The sequence below is a fragment of the Leuciscus leuciscus genome (assembly GCF_965113295.1).
Source record: "Leuciscus leuciscus genome assembly, chromosome: 4".
In the NCBI taxonomy this organism is placed as follows: Eukaryota; Metazoa; Chordata; class Actinopteri; order Cypriniformes; family Leuciscidae; genus Leuciscus; species Leuciscus leuciscus.
Genome location: NC_138728.1, coordinates 41981569 through 41995916, shown reverse-complemented (window position 1 = coordinate 41995916; position 14348 = coordinate 41981569). Strand labels below are relative to the sequence as shown.

The 14348-nt window shown below is 38.9% G+C and overlaps 1 long non-coding RNA gene across 1 annotated transcript; it reads right to left on the bottom strand.

Moving 5' to 3' along the window:
• Positions 1–11250: 11250 nt before the first annotated feature.
• Positions 11251–12379, bottom strand: LOC309496180. The gene is made up of 2 exons (XR_014205037.1): positions 11902–12379; positions 11251–11870 (listed from the first exon to the last, which is right to left on the bottom strand). It is a non-coding gene; the product is annotated as an uncharacterized lncRNA (long non-coding RNA).
• Positions 12380–14348: the final 1969 nt, after the last annotated feature.

Genomic DNA, 14348 nt, shown 5'->3' with positions numbered 1-14348 from the left:
CAGGTCTATGGTTAGCCGAGACGGTGAAATGATGGCTATTGCTTGCTGGGAGGTTGCACCAGTAAACACGTCATCAGAGAAGAGATGTCATTGCAAGATGGAGGGGAAGTTGACGACTTTGATTTTTAAATTTGATGTGCATTGATCAATTATTTATAAATACTGATACATTACATAAAATATAAGGCAAGGCAAGTTTATTCATATAGCACATTTCATACACTATGGCAGTTAAAAGTGCTTTACAAAAGGAATTAAAATAATCACAAAATAAAAGTTACTGGGTTGTCACTTTTCATGTTTTCTGGGTTGGTAGATACACTGGGGACCCGATTATAGCATTTAAACACGGAAAAAGTCAGATTTTCATGATATGTCCCCTTTAAATCAGTTATAAAAATGACTATAAAGTATTTAGCGATACATATTTTTCAATTTTAAACCGTAGAATTGTAGTGACAACATTACTTTACCACTATATTGTGCATGTGAGTGTAAATGTAATGCAATAATTTATTTAAAATATCAAATTTTGTGTATAGAATCGGTCAAATCAATAATTTGAAAGATACTCATAAGCATTCCTCTATAGAGCATCACCATCTTGAATGGCAAAGTGAGTCTCATTTGCTTGATATTGAGAATAACATGCAGCAGAAGCAAAACACACTTTAACTGATCTGCAGCTTCCTGAAGCCACTTCCTGAACACGTCAGACATGATGTTTCAGTATGTCTCTGTTCACACAGCACAGGACACATACTTTACTTTACACAGGACAGATCATTGCAATTTAAGTAGTAAATTACAGCCTTTAAACTATAACCGATCCAACTTGTACTCTATTACTAATGCTGAAGGACAACATTAGATGCAGGCATTCTTGTTTAAACAACAGCTGAATAAACAAGACGTTAAAATTGAGGAACTTACATTTTAGACACAATATTGACAGTTACTTTGTCTACTTTTTCTCCACCAACGAAAGTAGTTCCAAATGAAGCCAAAGCAGAAAGAGTTCGTCTTCTCAGATCAACACAGTGATGTTTCATTCCTGAAAGAATCTTTGTTTTTGAGCAAATCGATTGACGTATTGATTCAATGACTATAAAATATAGTGGACATTATCGAGTGCACTCATTTAATTACGAAATGCACCACAATAGCAACCGATGTACAACCAACATACAATCAACTTCTAGAGCCAGAGATTCGTGTTGAATTAATTCCGACAGAAGATGACATCCACAGCCATCCAAATTCATATTCAAAATAAAGAATTATGTCATCAATAACTTATTGGAGACCTCCTTTTTGAATAATCAGTTAAAGAGGTGGTAAAACACCTTTTTTCGAAGGCTTGATTGTGTTTGTGGGGTGCACTGTAACATGTGTTCATGCTTCATTTTTAAAAATTCTCATTATTTTTCAAATATTTAACCATTATTCTACACTGCTCTGTCCCTCCTTGTAAAAACGGTCGGATGATTTCCAGGTTCTATGAAGCCCCCTTATGAAGAAAATGTGCAGCACAGAGAGCAACATTTGGATTACAATTATGAGGGACCGAGTTAAAAATAAGTTGTAACCATTGCTCCCTAACTCCACCGTTCTTAGGAAGACTGAACAAAGTGGACCTGCAATCTGGGTGATGGCATGGCAGCAACTACACTCTACTACCACAACAACTCTTCTCCAAAGCAACATAAAATGGCCTCGCCCCCTTTATTTATTGTGTTCCCAGAGGAGGGGTTTATGTAAATGTTGGGGTTAGTGATGTCACTAACCCTGGAGGAATGTCTTGTAGTCCCTACCGGCCGTTTGCTGTAGTCCTTAGAAATTGATTTCTTTAAAAGCAAATATCTCCCTTTGCTTTGAACTTTGAGCGCTATAACTTTGCAGATGTTGTTTATGCTCAAACAGCAACATTACACACTAACTAAAGTTAGAAAAGTGAAATCATAATCAACCACCCCTTTAACATCAGCATTCTTATTGTATTGCCGGGTGTTATTGTAATGATTTGTGTGGGGTTTTCTTTACACTTTCCCCTGGATATCTGTTTCCTACAGTTAGCTGTAATGTTAGTGAATGCCTCGGTTACGACTGTAACTTCGGTTCCCTGAAGAGGGAACGAGCGTTGCGTCGAGTTTGACGCTAGGGGAACGCTTCGCGTGATGATGTCTTGAAGCACATGTAAAATCAGCCCAATGGCGTGGCGGAACGTCAGATGCGGGTGACGTCACGTACCAGGAAACTATAAAGCCTGCTTGAAAACCAGAGAACAACAGCTTCGTAAAAGTCTGAAGTAGCCGCTGACAGGCATGAAGGAGATATGGCAAGGTGACGCAACGCTCGTTCCCTCTTCAGGGAACCGAGGTTACAGTCGTAACCGAGGCGTTCCCTTTCAAGGGAACTCGCGTTGCGTCGAGTTTGACGCTAGGGGAACGTCTATACCAACGCCACCATAGCTACAAATGTCTGTCCTGTGTTAAATCATGAAGAGCAGCACTAGGAAGACAGAACATGAGACCCTGGTGTAGAGTCCAGGTCCAGAGAGTAAAATCTGACGAAAGTGTGCGGTGAGGACCAGCCCGCCGCATCACAAACGTCCTGAAGTGAAACTCCTGAAAGAAGGGCCTTAGAGGCCGCCATACTCCTAGTAGAATGGGACCGGACAGCCATAGGAGAAGGCTGTCCGGCTGCTTCATAACCGGCGGCCTCAACCACCCACTTGCTCATCCTTTGCTTAGACACTGGAGATCCCTTGTTAGGGGACCCAAAGCACACAAATAATTGATCACTTTTACGCCACAGGGCAGCTCTGTGGACATAAGCATCTAATGCCCGGACTGGATGCAGAAAAGCTTTCACCATGCCCGGAGCAAACTCCAAGCATGACGGGGCAACCGACAGTGCTTGGAGATCCCCTATCCTCTTAAGAGAGGAAATGGCTAGGAGGAACAGAGCTTTCAAAGTTAAGAACTTCTCGGGAACCTCCTCAATAGGCTCAAAGGGGGCCAGGGAAAGGCCTTGCAGCGCAATGGACAAATCCCATGGTGGCACCCTAGAGCGAACTGCAGGCCTCAGCCTCCAGGTGCCACGAAGGAAACGAGATACCAGAGGGTCCTTCCCCACAGACATTCCACCCAAAGGAATGTGGTAAGCACCTATGGCCGCCACATAAACCTTTAAAGTGGACGGGGTCAGACCTGCAGTGAACCGGTCCTGCAGGAACTCCAGCACTGTACCAACTGGGCAGTTAACTGGGTCCAACCGACGGTCACTACACCAAGAAGTGAATACTCTCCACTTCAGGGCATAAAGTTTCCTCGTGGAGGGAGCTCTGGACTGTAGAATGGTCTCAACAACCTCAGTTGAGAGACCTGACTCTATGAGCTGGGCCCCCTCAGAGGCCAAGCCCACAGGTTCCACAGTTCTGGCCGAGGGTGAAATATCGAGCCCTCTGCCTGGGACAGAAGGTCCCTCCTGACGGGTAGCTCCAGAGGAGGCCCGTCGAGGAGCGACACAAGATCGGGAAACCATACTCTGCCCGGCCAGCGCGGGGCTATAAGAAGCAGGCAAACCCGGTCCCTGCGAACTCTCTGCAGAACTCCCGGGAGCAGAGCAACTGGGGGAAAAGCGTACAGACGTAGCCTCGGCCACGTCTGCACCATAGCATCCAGTCCCAGAGGAGCTGGATGCGTCCCAAACTCCCTCCATATCACCCCGAGGTGGTGGAGCCTCCATTCCCCGGGCCTCAGCCCCTGTCTCGACAGAGTGTCTGCTCCTATATTCTGGACCCCGGGGATGTAAGCTGCCCTGAGAGACTGCAACTTCCCCTGGGACCACAAGAGGATATGGCGTGCCAGATAGCATAATGGACGCGAGCGCAAACCCCCTTGGTGATTTATATAGGCGACTACCGAAGTGTTGTCTGTATGTACTAGCACATGGTGTCCCCTGAGATCTGTGATAAAGCTCCTCAGAGCCCGGAAGACAGCTAACATCTCTAGGCGATTGATATGCCAGGAACGATGATGGTCTTCCCACAGACCTTGAGATGAGCGACCCTCCAGGATCGCTCCCCAACCCGTGAGGGAAGCATCCGTCGTTAGCAGTTTGCGACGACAAGGAGCTCCCAACACTGGGCCCTGGGACAGGAACCAAAGTTTCTTCCACATAACCAAGGCACGTAGGCATCGCCGCGTGACCTTGATTGTGCGAAATGGGTTGCCCCTCGGGGAAAACCCCCTGGTCCTGAGCCACCACTGCAGGGGCCTCATGTGCAGTAGTCCAAAAGGTATCACGTTGGAAGCTGCTGCCATGAGACCCAACAGTCTCTGGAACTGTTTGACAGTGAGTAGCTGGCCTAGCTTTACACTTTTCACAGCTGCAAGGATGGAATCTATCCGTGGCGCGCCTGCTTCGACACTGAATCCCAAACCACGCCTAAGAAAGTGGTCCTCTGAAGTGGAGAAAGCACACTCTTCTTGGCGTTCAGCCGTAACCCCAGCTCTTTCATATGGGCGAGAACAACATCTCGATGTTGAACTGCTATCTGATGCGAATGAGCTAAAATCAACCAATCGTCCACTGTAAACACATGTATGATGCGAAAACAAAACCATCGAGCGAAATACCGCAGTGAACATGGCTGTGAACGACCTTTGCAGATTATGTGAAGTAAATCTACGCATCCACGGTACAATCAGCGTCTACGTCACGGCTCTCAGCCCGCCCTCTGTTCGTTGATTGGCCGGCTGTTTTCAGGCCGGAGGAAAACGGAAAGCTATGACGCTGTCTCAGACTGAGTACAGAAGCGAAATGAAATTGAGCGGAAGTACGAAGTCTGACGTAGTCAGGCTAACACGCAAATGCACGTATCCGATTCATATCCGATTTATTACCACATATGAGGCCTGAAAAATCGGAATCCATGCGTTTTTTTCCTGCTTACACGTTCACCGGTCATATCCGATCTGTGCCACATGGGAGGAAAAAATCGGTCACTTGAACCATGCAGTGTAAATGGGGCCTTAGTAAACAGCCTTGCAAATCTGTATTAATGCTAGTGTGGATTTTTTTCCTACAATATTCACTCATGACAGTAAAATAGGGCATTCCAAGTCAATTTACTGCAGTATTTCCTCTCTCAATCGCATTTACCGTGAGACAGACGCAATTGACACTTTTCACACGCTCTCACGCCACACATCCATGACACGGAGACCGACAGACTAGACAGAGCAGTTAAATCTCAGCTCTCAGATTCTGTCAATTTTATTACGAAATTCAAACAATAAATACCGTTTTGGCGCTTGTAAATGTGACGTGACAGATCCCAAGCGCATGTGAACCGATCATCTCGACTAGCAGCTAATAGTAAAAAAAACACGAACACTATTGAAAGATACAGTAGGCTACAACTTACCTAAATGTATATTCCTCATACATAATATCGATCAATCAGTGTTTTTTATCAGCGTGAAGAGGTCAATAACATAGCTGGAGAACAATTATGTCACATTTACCTCAGGAAAGCCATTTAATGAACATATAGGCTATAGCACATAGTTGGCAAGAAAAAAAGAGCTATAGAGAGTATTTTGCTAAATATGTGTACTATATTACATATTTATTATATTTGTACTTATATCATTAAATAAAGTTGTTATTATAATAATAAAAAAAAACGCATTATATTTAATTTAAAACCTTAAATACTGCCAGCTGATAGGGCTCTCTGTATGTTTACAGCATTAGGTGAGTTGTTTTTTTCTTGAGAAAAATCTTGAGTACCTAATATTTATCCAAATGAGTCAATATTAAATCAAATCACAATAACTGAATTGAAATGAAATAATAAAAAAAGCGTAGCTTACCAGAAATTGTACCATGTAAACATTGTAACATGTTGTCACTAAACCTAATAAAATTCAGTTTAGTTACTAAAATGTTAGTGACACTCACAATACAATACACTTATTGTGATGCAAATTTTTTTATATTTCAATTGATGGAGAAGGTCAGACTCTTTCCTTCAGAAAGACCGTTGGTTAGCTAGCTCATTTAAAATGTCCTAAAAAAAAGTTGTTTAAAATAGATTTGATATGTATATTGTAGTTGAAAACAGCCCTATGAGAAATTCATAGTAAATTTCATAAAAAGTAAAAAGTTAATAGAATTAAAATTGATCTAAACTTTTTTGACCCTGCCTCTTAAAAGAATCGGAATCGAGAATCGTTAGGAACCGGAATCGAAACAAAGAATCGGAATCGAGAATCGTTAGGAACCGGAATCGAAACAAGGAATCGGAATCGTTCAAATTCAAACGATACCCAACCCTAGTCATAAAGAGATGGGCATGTTCAGCAACGATACTCAGGTAGGCTATGGCATTAAAACCGATGCTCAGTTGGCAAAAAGGGGCAAGTCTGGCAAGAAAATATCCTCCACACCATTACACCAGCAGCAGCCTGAACCGCTGATACAAGGCAGGATGGGTCCATACTTTCATATTATGCCAAATTCTGACCCTACCATCTGAATGTTGCAGCAAAAATCGAGAGTCATCAGATCAGGCTACGTTTTCGCAATCTTCTGTTGTCAAATTTGGGTGAGCCTGTGTGAACTGTTGCTTCAGTTTCCTGGTCTAATCTGACAGGAGTGGCACCCGGTGTGTTTTCTGCTTCTGTATCAAGGTTTGATGTGTTGAGCGTTCAGAGATGTTCTTCTGCAGACCTCGGTTGTAACGAGTGTATATTTGAGTTACTGTTGCCTTTCTATCAGCTGAACCAGTCTGGATTTTCTCCTCTGACCCCTGACATCAACAAGGCATTTTCACCTACAGAACTGCTGCTCACTGCATATTTTCTCTTTTTCGGACCATTCTCTGTAAACTCTAGAGATGGTTGTGCGTGAAAATCCCAGTAGTTCAGAAGTTTCTGAAATACTCAGACCAGCCCGTCTGGCACCAACAACAATGCCACGCTCAAAGTCAGTCACTTAAATCATCTTTCTTCCCCCTTCTGATGCTCCGTTTGAACTTCAGCAGATCGTCTTGACTATGTCTACATGCCTAAATACATGTTGTTGCCATGTGAGTGGCTGAATAGATATTTGCGTTAATGAGCAGTTGAATAGGTGTACCTAATAAAGTGGCTGGTGATATATTTCAGCCTTGTAAACACATTTTGTGTAACAATTTCAGCAGGATCTTTTACATTTTGCATGCAGTATAAATCAGACTATCTAAACTGTGGGCGATATCTGTGAACGTGGCATCTGAAGAAAAAGCGAACTGATACTGTTTTACAGTATATTGGAAAAAACTATTGAATTTGAGATGTGGGTGTTCAAGTTAAATGTGGTCAGGCCTTTAAAGACCTTTAACTCTGCTTGTTAATGTTTTGGTGTTTTATAGTGGCTCTGTCTTGGGATAAATATGCCACTGATTGTCCTTTAATTAACAGGCCAGGACTGAACTTCATTAGGAGGTTCCGATGACTAATTAAAATGTAGCCCAGAGTCAAGTGCATACTTGATTACCCTGCTGGACACTGTGCAGGAGAGAGAGATGAAACAGAACAAAGGAAGAAATGGATGGATAATTTTAATCACAGAGCAGTGGATGTAAAAACCAAATGTTTTAAAGCTTTTGACTTCCACACTCTGGTCCAGACTTCCACAATCAGTCTATTTACCAGTCAAAACAGTGGTATTGTGTGATCTAATCAGTATCATGTACTCACTATCATGTCATTTAAGACTCCTTTTATCTGATGATTTACAGAATTCCCAGTTATTCTTTTCCATGCAGCATTCAGTAATGCTTGGGGTTGGTAAGGTTTTTTCATGTTTTTGAAGGAAGTCTCTTATGCTCACCAAGGCTGCATTTATTTGATCCAAAATACAGTAAAAACATGAATATTGTGAAATATTTTTTCTATTTTCTATTTCTATAACTGTTTTCTATTTCAGTATATTTTACAAAGTAATTTATTCCTGTGATGTCAAAGCTGGATTTTCAGCATCATTACTCCAGTCTTCAGTCACATGATCCTTCAGAAATTATTCTAATATGCTGATTTGCGGCTCAAAAAATATTTCTTATTATCATATCAGTTGTGCTGCTTAATATTTTTGTGGGATCGAAACACCATTTTTTTTCCTGATTTTTTTCAAAAACTTTTTTTTTTTATCAATATAGTGTTTACAACATAGATGATTTTCGTTGAATAACAGTTACATTTTTTACCTATTTTTCACACAAAGCTATCTTGTGACCTCAGAAGACTATGAACACAGATCACATGGACTACTTTTATGATATGTGATATATGATGGTTATTTTTTTTGAATAATTTTTTAAGCTTGACAGCCAGGGGACGAGGCCCTGTATTCTTTCATATGAAAAAAGTATTGAGGACTTTCTGCAAGGCATACAAATGACTGCAGGACAACATATTTTAACATCGCAAAATCACACACATCAACTTTAAAATGGTCTGTAAACATGCCTGAATAAATGTGTGTAAAATAAAATCCCTCAGAGCTCAATTCAATTAGATAAAGTTTACATTAGACCCATGCCATTCATCACCCGTTTAAACTCCCTCGAATCAATGAAGAACACAGTCGTCTGGTCCTTCCTGTTTTAATAATTAAAGACTTACAGAACCTTTGTTCTCTAATGACCAATTAAGTGATTTTCAGTGCTTTCTGCACCAGCACTGTGAATAATTGATTGGCTCTTTTAAAAAAATAAAAGCCAGGGTTTTATACAGTTATGCCCCATGCATAAATCTCCCATCATGCCATTCTGTGGGGAGATGATTGGTGTGATTTAATTTCTGCACCTTGGAACTCTGTTTTCATTTTTTATTTTTCTCTTTGCAGATATTAGCAGTGGACCCTGATTATGGTGATAATGGGACAGTGGTTTATTCCATAAATCCAGAGAACCCCTTCTACACCATCAACCGCAACACTGGGAAGATCCGCACCAGTGGAGCTGTGCTGGACAGAGAGAGTCAAAACGCCCGGTCCGCACAGCTTATGAGGACCATCATTGTCTCTGCTATTGACCGTAAGCAACTCTCAGCTGTCCCATAATGCCTCTCTCTCTCTCTGAGGCCACAATAAAGCTAGTTTTACAGTCGCCAACCTTCAGTGTCTTTAAATCATGCTAACACACCAGTCTTCCCAAATCTCCAGTATAAAGTTTGTATGTTGTGCACAGTATGTAAACTTTGGACACACTACAGTTCTAAAGTTAATACTTTATGAATTATTAATGCATTAAACAGATTTGACAGTGAAGACATTTATAATGCTACAAAAAGATTCCTATGTCAAGTAAATGCTGTTCTTTTGAACTTTCTGTTCATCATATAATCCTGAAAAATAAAATGTGAATACATTAAGACTGGAGCAATGATGCTAAAAATTCAGCTGTCATCACAGGAATAAATTGCATTTTAAAATATATTTAAATAAAAACAGTTATTTTAAATTGTAAAAATATTTGACTATATTACTGTTTGTTTCTGTACATGTTTAGTCAAATGCATAAGAGATTTAATTGAGCGTAAGAGACTTCTTTCAAAAACTTGACCTTTCACAAACTGAATGAAATCAGATTTAAAAAATCATTTCATTAATTCCAAGATATCCATGTGCTGTATTTTATAATCACAATATTATATATCAAAGTATGTATTCATGTTGATCATTGCCTAATTCTATTTCACTTACTATAAAAATAGTATCCAGTGTATCGTGCAGTATTCACTTTGTAAGGTGTTACTCCTTTCCAAACACATCCTTTGTTTTGTCTGCCTCCTGACAATTTGTCTTTCTCCCTCTATTAGTTGTGTTTGACAATATAAACAGATATTTCTTTAAAGAATTCCTTCCCCCTCAGTGGATCTAATGACTACAGAAAACTCAGATAAGTGATGCCATATTTGAGTATTCTCTTTGTTGTGCTGCCCTCCTCAGGTGGGACACCTCCACTGCGCTCTTCAGCCAGCGCTACGGTGTATGTGAACCTCCTGGACCTCAATGACAACGATCCTGCCTTTCTCAACCTCCCATTTGTTGCTGAAGTACCAGAAGGGCTTCCTGTTGGATCGTCTGTGTTCAGGGTTAGCATTTGATTGATCCACAGGGACTGAAAGTTCACTGATTAAATATTCAACAATCATTTCATTTTAGTATGCTGGCCCGGGTTAATATCCTCATCTGAAATATATATTTTAAATAAACCAAGCAATAATTGCAACTGAATTTGACAGACAGTAATCACCAGGCATTTTCACTGTATGAAAATTAGCAGATTTTACATTTTGATAACTACGTTGGGAAAATTGCTGCCAACACTCACACATTGAGCATGAGACACGCAGAGAAAAATCGTTAAGCAAAGAGGACACTGACACCGACGGACAAGACAGAGCTGGTTACTCTTTTTATATGAAACAAATTCTCAGCTCTCAGATTCTGTATATTTTATTACGAAATGCAAACAATAAATACTGTTTTGGCGCTTGTAAATGTGAAGCGACAGATCGCTGTAGCGCCTCAGTTCAAGCGGCACGTGAACCGATCATCTCTTACTCGAAGTAAATAAACACGAATGAAGAGTTATGTTGAAAGATACATTACAACTTACTGAAATGTATATGCCTCATACATAATATCGATCAATCAGTGTTTTTCACCAGCGGAAAGAGGTCAATAAAACAGCTGGAGAACAATAGCCTGTCACTTAACATTTACCTCAGAAAAAAGCCCTTTAATGACCATAGCACGTGAGTTGGCTAGTTTAGCTATAGAGAGGAGTTATACCACCCACCACTAATATATACATGTGTGTGTGTGTGTGTGTGTGTGTGTGTGTGTGTGTGTGTATATATATATATATATAGTTCTGTAAGTTGGATAAGTCTCTTACACTATTTGAATGATATTTTGTATTACTGTAATATATTGTCATTTTGACCCGGAATTTTTATTTGAAATTTTTTAATTATTTGAAAGACCCCAGGACTTTTGTCACACCTGAACCACGAATACACACACACACACAAAATTTATGGATTCGAGGAGTTTTGTGGTTGAAATTTAAAAAAAGTAACAAATTCTTCCATCGGGTGTCAATTTGACCCCCATAGAATGACTGGAATGCGAGGAATGCTTCAGTATAGAGCTGCATCTAACGATTATTTTTGTTGTCGATTAATCTGTCGATTATTTCTTCGATTAGTCGACTAATCTAACGATTATTTTTCCGATTAATCTAATGGTTATTTTTGGGATTAGCTGATTTATCCATTGGCAAACTTTCCAATAAATAATAAGTACAACAATATATCAGCTGTATTTTGAAGAGGGTAGTGCATCTGTATATTATTTTAACATGAAATCTATGAATGATGAAAAAAAAAAATGTATTTCAGAAAGGGTAATTGTCATTGTATTATGAAATATGCGAACAAGAAGCATTTTTAACTTTATTTTAACTAATGGAACTATTTCATAAAATGTAAGATGTATACAGTCACAGGCCTATTTAGGAAATGTGTCTGTTATTAATTACCGTAGTGGGAGTATGATTTACTCAATTAACTTGTCCATTATCTTGTCCGATACTGCACTTGTGTTTATCTGCAAAAAGGTTCACATACACTAGATTGCAGCCTAGGCTACTGTTAATGTAAATATAGCGTTAGTCATTTGTTTTTAAAGTCTACATTAGAGACCTTTGCCAAACTTTAGCGACGGATTTCTTCCTTAATAATTCCTAAAAAGACATCTCAGTTCATCGTGATCTCACAAATCTCTGTTATTATCAATGAAACTGGCTGCACAATGAATCTGTCATAATATCTACACTTTGTTTGCTATAATCAGATGATTTGCCAGTATGCAGAATTCAGCACTGAACAAAAAGTCCATTTTGAGCGGTGAGGGGATTCTATCTTAAATGCATCTGATTGGCCATTGCGTTCAAGAAATCAACACATATGTCTGTGATTGGCTACATTGTTCAACGCTACAAACATGTTATAAATAGATAAGAGACTCTGGCCTGTAAATCGTTTCTATTTTGTTTTAGTTGTTCTTGTTGCTTTTGTGGAACTGATGAATGACAGTTTATTCGTTTTTAGATGTTCAATTTATAGATATTTCTATTTTGCGGGAGTCCCGTGAATCGTTTTATTCTCCCGCAACCAGCACACACACGAGTGCATTACCGCCCGCGCCCGCACTCGGCCATCAGATCTATGTTCCCGCGCCGCACTCTGTTGCGTTGTGTCCCGCGGGAGTGCAGGTCTCTAGTCTACATGTGCATACACAACTTTTAAAAACTGGCAAAAAATTATGTTATAATGTCTACATGTGTATTTGAATGTAGAGGAACTGGCTTTAGGACCCAGAGGAACAGCTCATTTGCTCCATATAGAGCTATAAGGCCATCTAGTGGCAAGAGTCATGAAATATCATGTTATATATTTTTTTTTTTCACAAGAGGTCGGCAAAGACACCCAATGTAAGATATTTTGAGCTGAATTAAAAGGTTTATGCATGAAAGTGTGAGTTATTTTGAATTTACAGTTTTTTTTTATTCGCTTTGGTACTATTTTCACAAGTTAGTTGTACATTTTCAAAACTCTTAGTGCTAATATCACAACAGATGTTTTCAATTGTGTAAGTACAATACTCATCACAAAGTATCCTTTTCACAACACAACATAAGTGTTTCATCTGCATACATGTTTCATTCACAGTCACTGCCTTTCATAAAGCTCTTACTATCAAACTTTTGATTTGCATCTCTTCTTGTTCAGTTTAATACATTTGTCTATGATTTAATCCAACTGATCTTAATGGTTAATCCATGAATCATTTGGTACACCTATAGATATTGATTATACAGTTTCTATAGAACTTGTTTGCCATTTCTGATATGGATAACCAAATTATTTATTTTTACATAAGTGATTTATAGATAATAACCACCACTATGTTCAGTGTGTGCACACGCAAGTGTGTGTGTGTGTGTGTGTGTGTGTGTCTGTGTGTGTGAGAGAGAGAAAAAGATACAGACAAATTTGCCATTTGTGCAAATGCTGTAAATTAGTATAGAGTATAAGGGAGAGGAAACAGTTAATGACTGTAAAACATCAGATTGATCAGAGATGCATCAAATACAGCATTTTACATTATAGTATGTATGCAATACTGTAAACAGATTACCATGGTAGAGACTGCCGAATTACTGTATCTCAACCTTCATCTGTAAAGGTCCACTACAGTATATTCAGTCAAATAGTCAAAATCATTTATTGTATTCATTGCCAGCAAACTCTGTTCTAGCACAGAACCTCATGGCTGTGCTTCATCACACCTTTTGATAACACACTGGATAGATACTATTACAAACATTATGGATTATATTACATAAGTTAGGTTATGCACGTGTATTTTCTAATGTGGCATAGCCAGTATTACTGTAATTATTTCAGCAACAACTGTGATTTGAAACATGTATCTTGCATTGTTTGCTGTTGAATGAACTGATTGTTAAAAGTACTAAATTGAAAGAAGATCATACTGTTGTGTTTCTGTGATTAAACCAAATGTTCTCATTACATATTACAATAATCTTGTGTTTGAAACTATGATTATGTGGACTGAAAAGTGTATAACTGTAATGAAAGCATGAGATCAGGTTTAGAAAGAATGACTAGCTGTGTTACAAGTGTGATCAGTTTGGATTTTTGTACTAAGACTTTTGAAAATGTACACCTTACTTGTGAAAATAGTACCAAAGCGAATAAAAAAAACTGTAAGTTGAAAGAATGTGTGGAATGTGCTTAAATTAGTAAATTACTATTTATTATTTATTGATCAAATCTAGTTATTTAAAGGTAAACAAAATAAAAAATAACAAAAATGCATTAATAAAACAGAAAAAAAATATCAAAATGAAATAAAATAAGCTCTCTGGACAAAAACAAATGAAATATAATTTTAGGGCTTCGGGTCATTTTGACCCGCGAGGGAAGGATGAGGTGCAACAGTAACTGCAGTAACACAGTTATGTGGTTATGTACAATAGACACCGCTATAGATCTGTAATTATTTTACAGCCTTTTCTGTAAAACATTATCTGTGTGATTATTTAATTTACAACAATATTATGGCTCCTTTAAGTTTTCACTCTTTATTGTACAAAGGCATAATTGATCATAAAATAACATTTAAATAAATAAAAATAAGTCTAAAAATCTGATTTAAAATAAATGTTCGATGTTTAGGAAATCTAAGTAATGAAT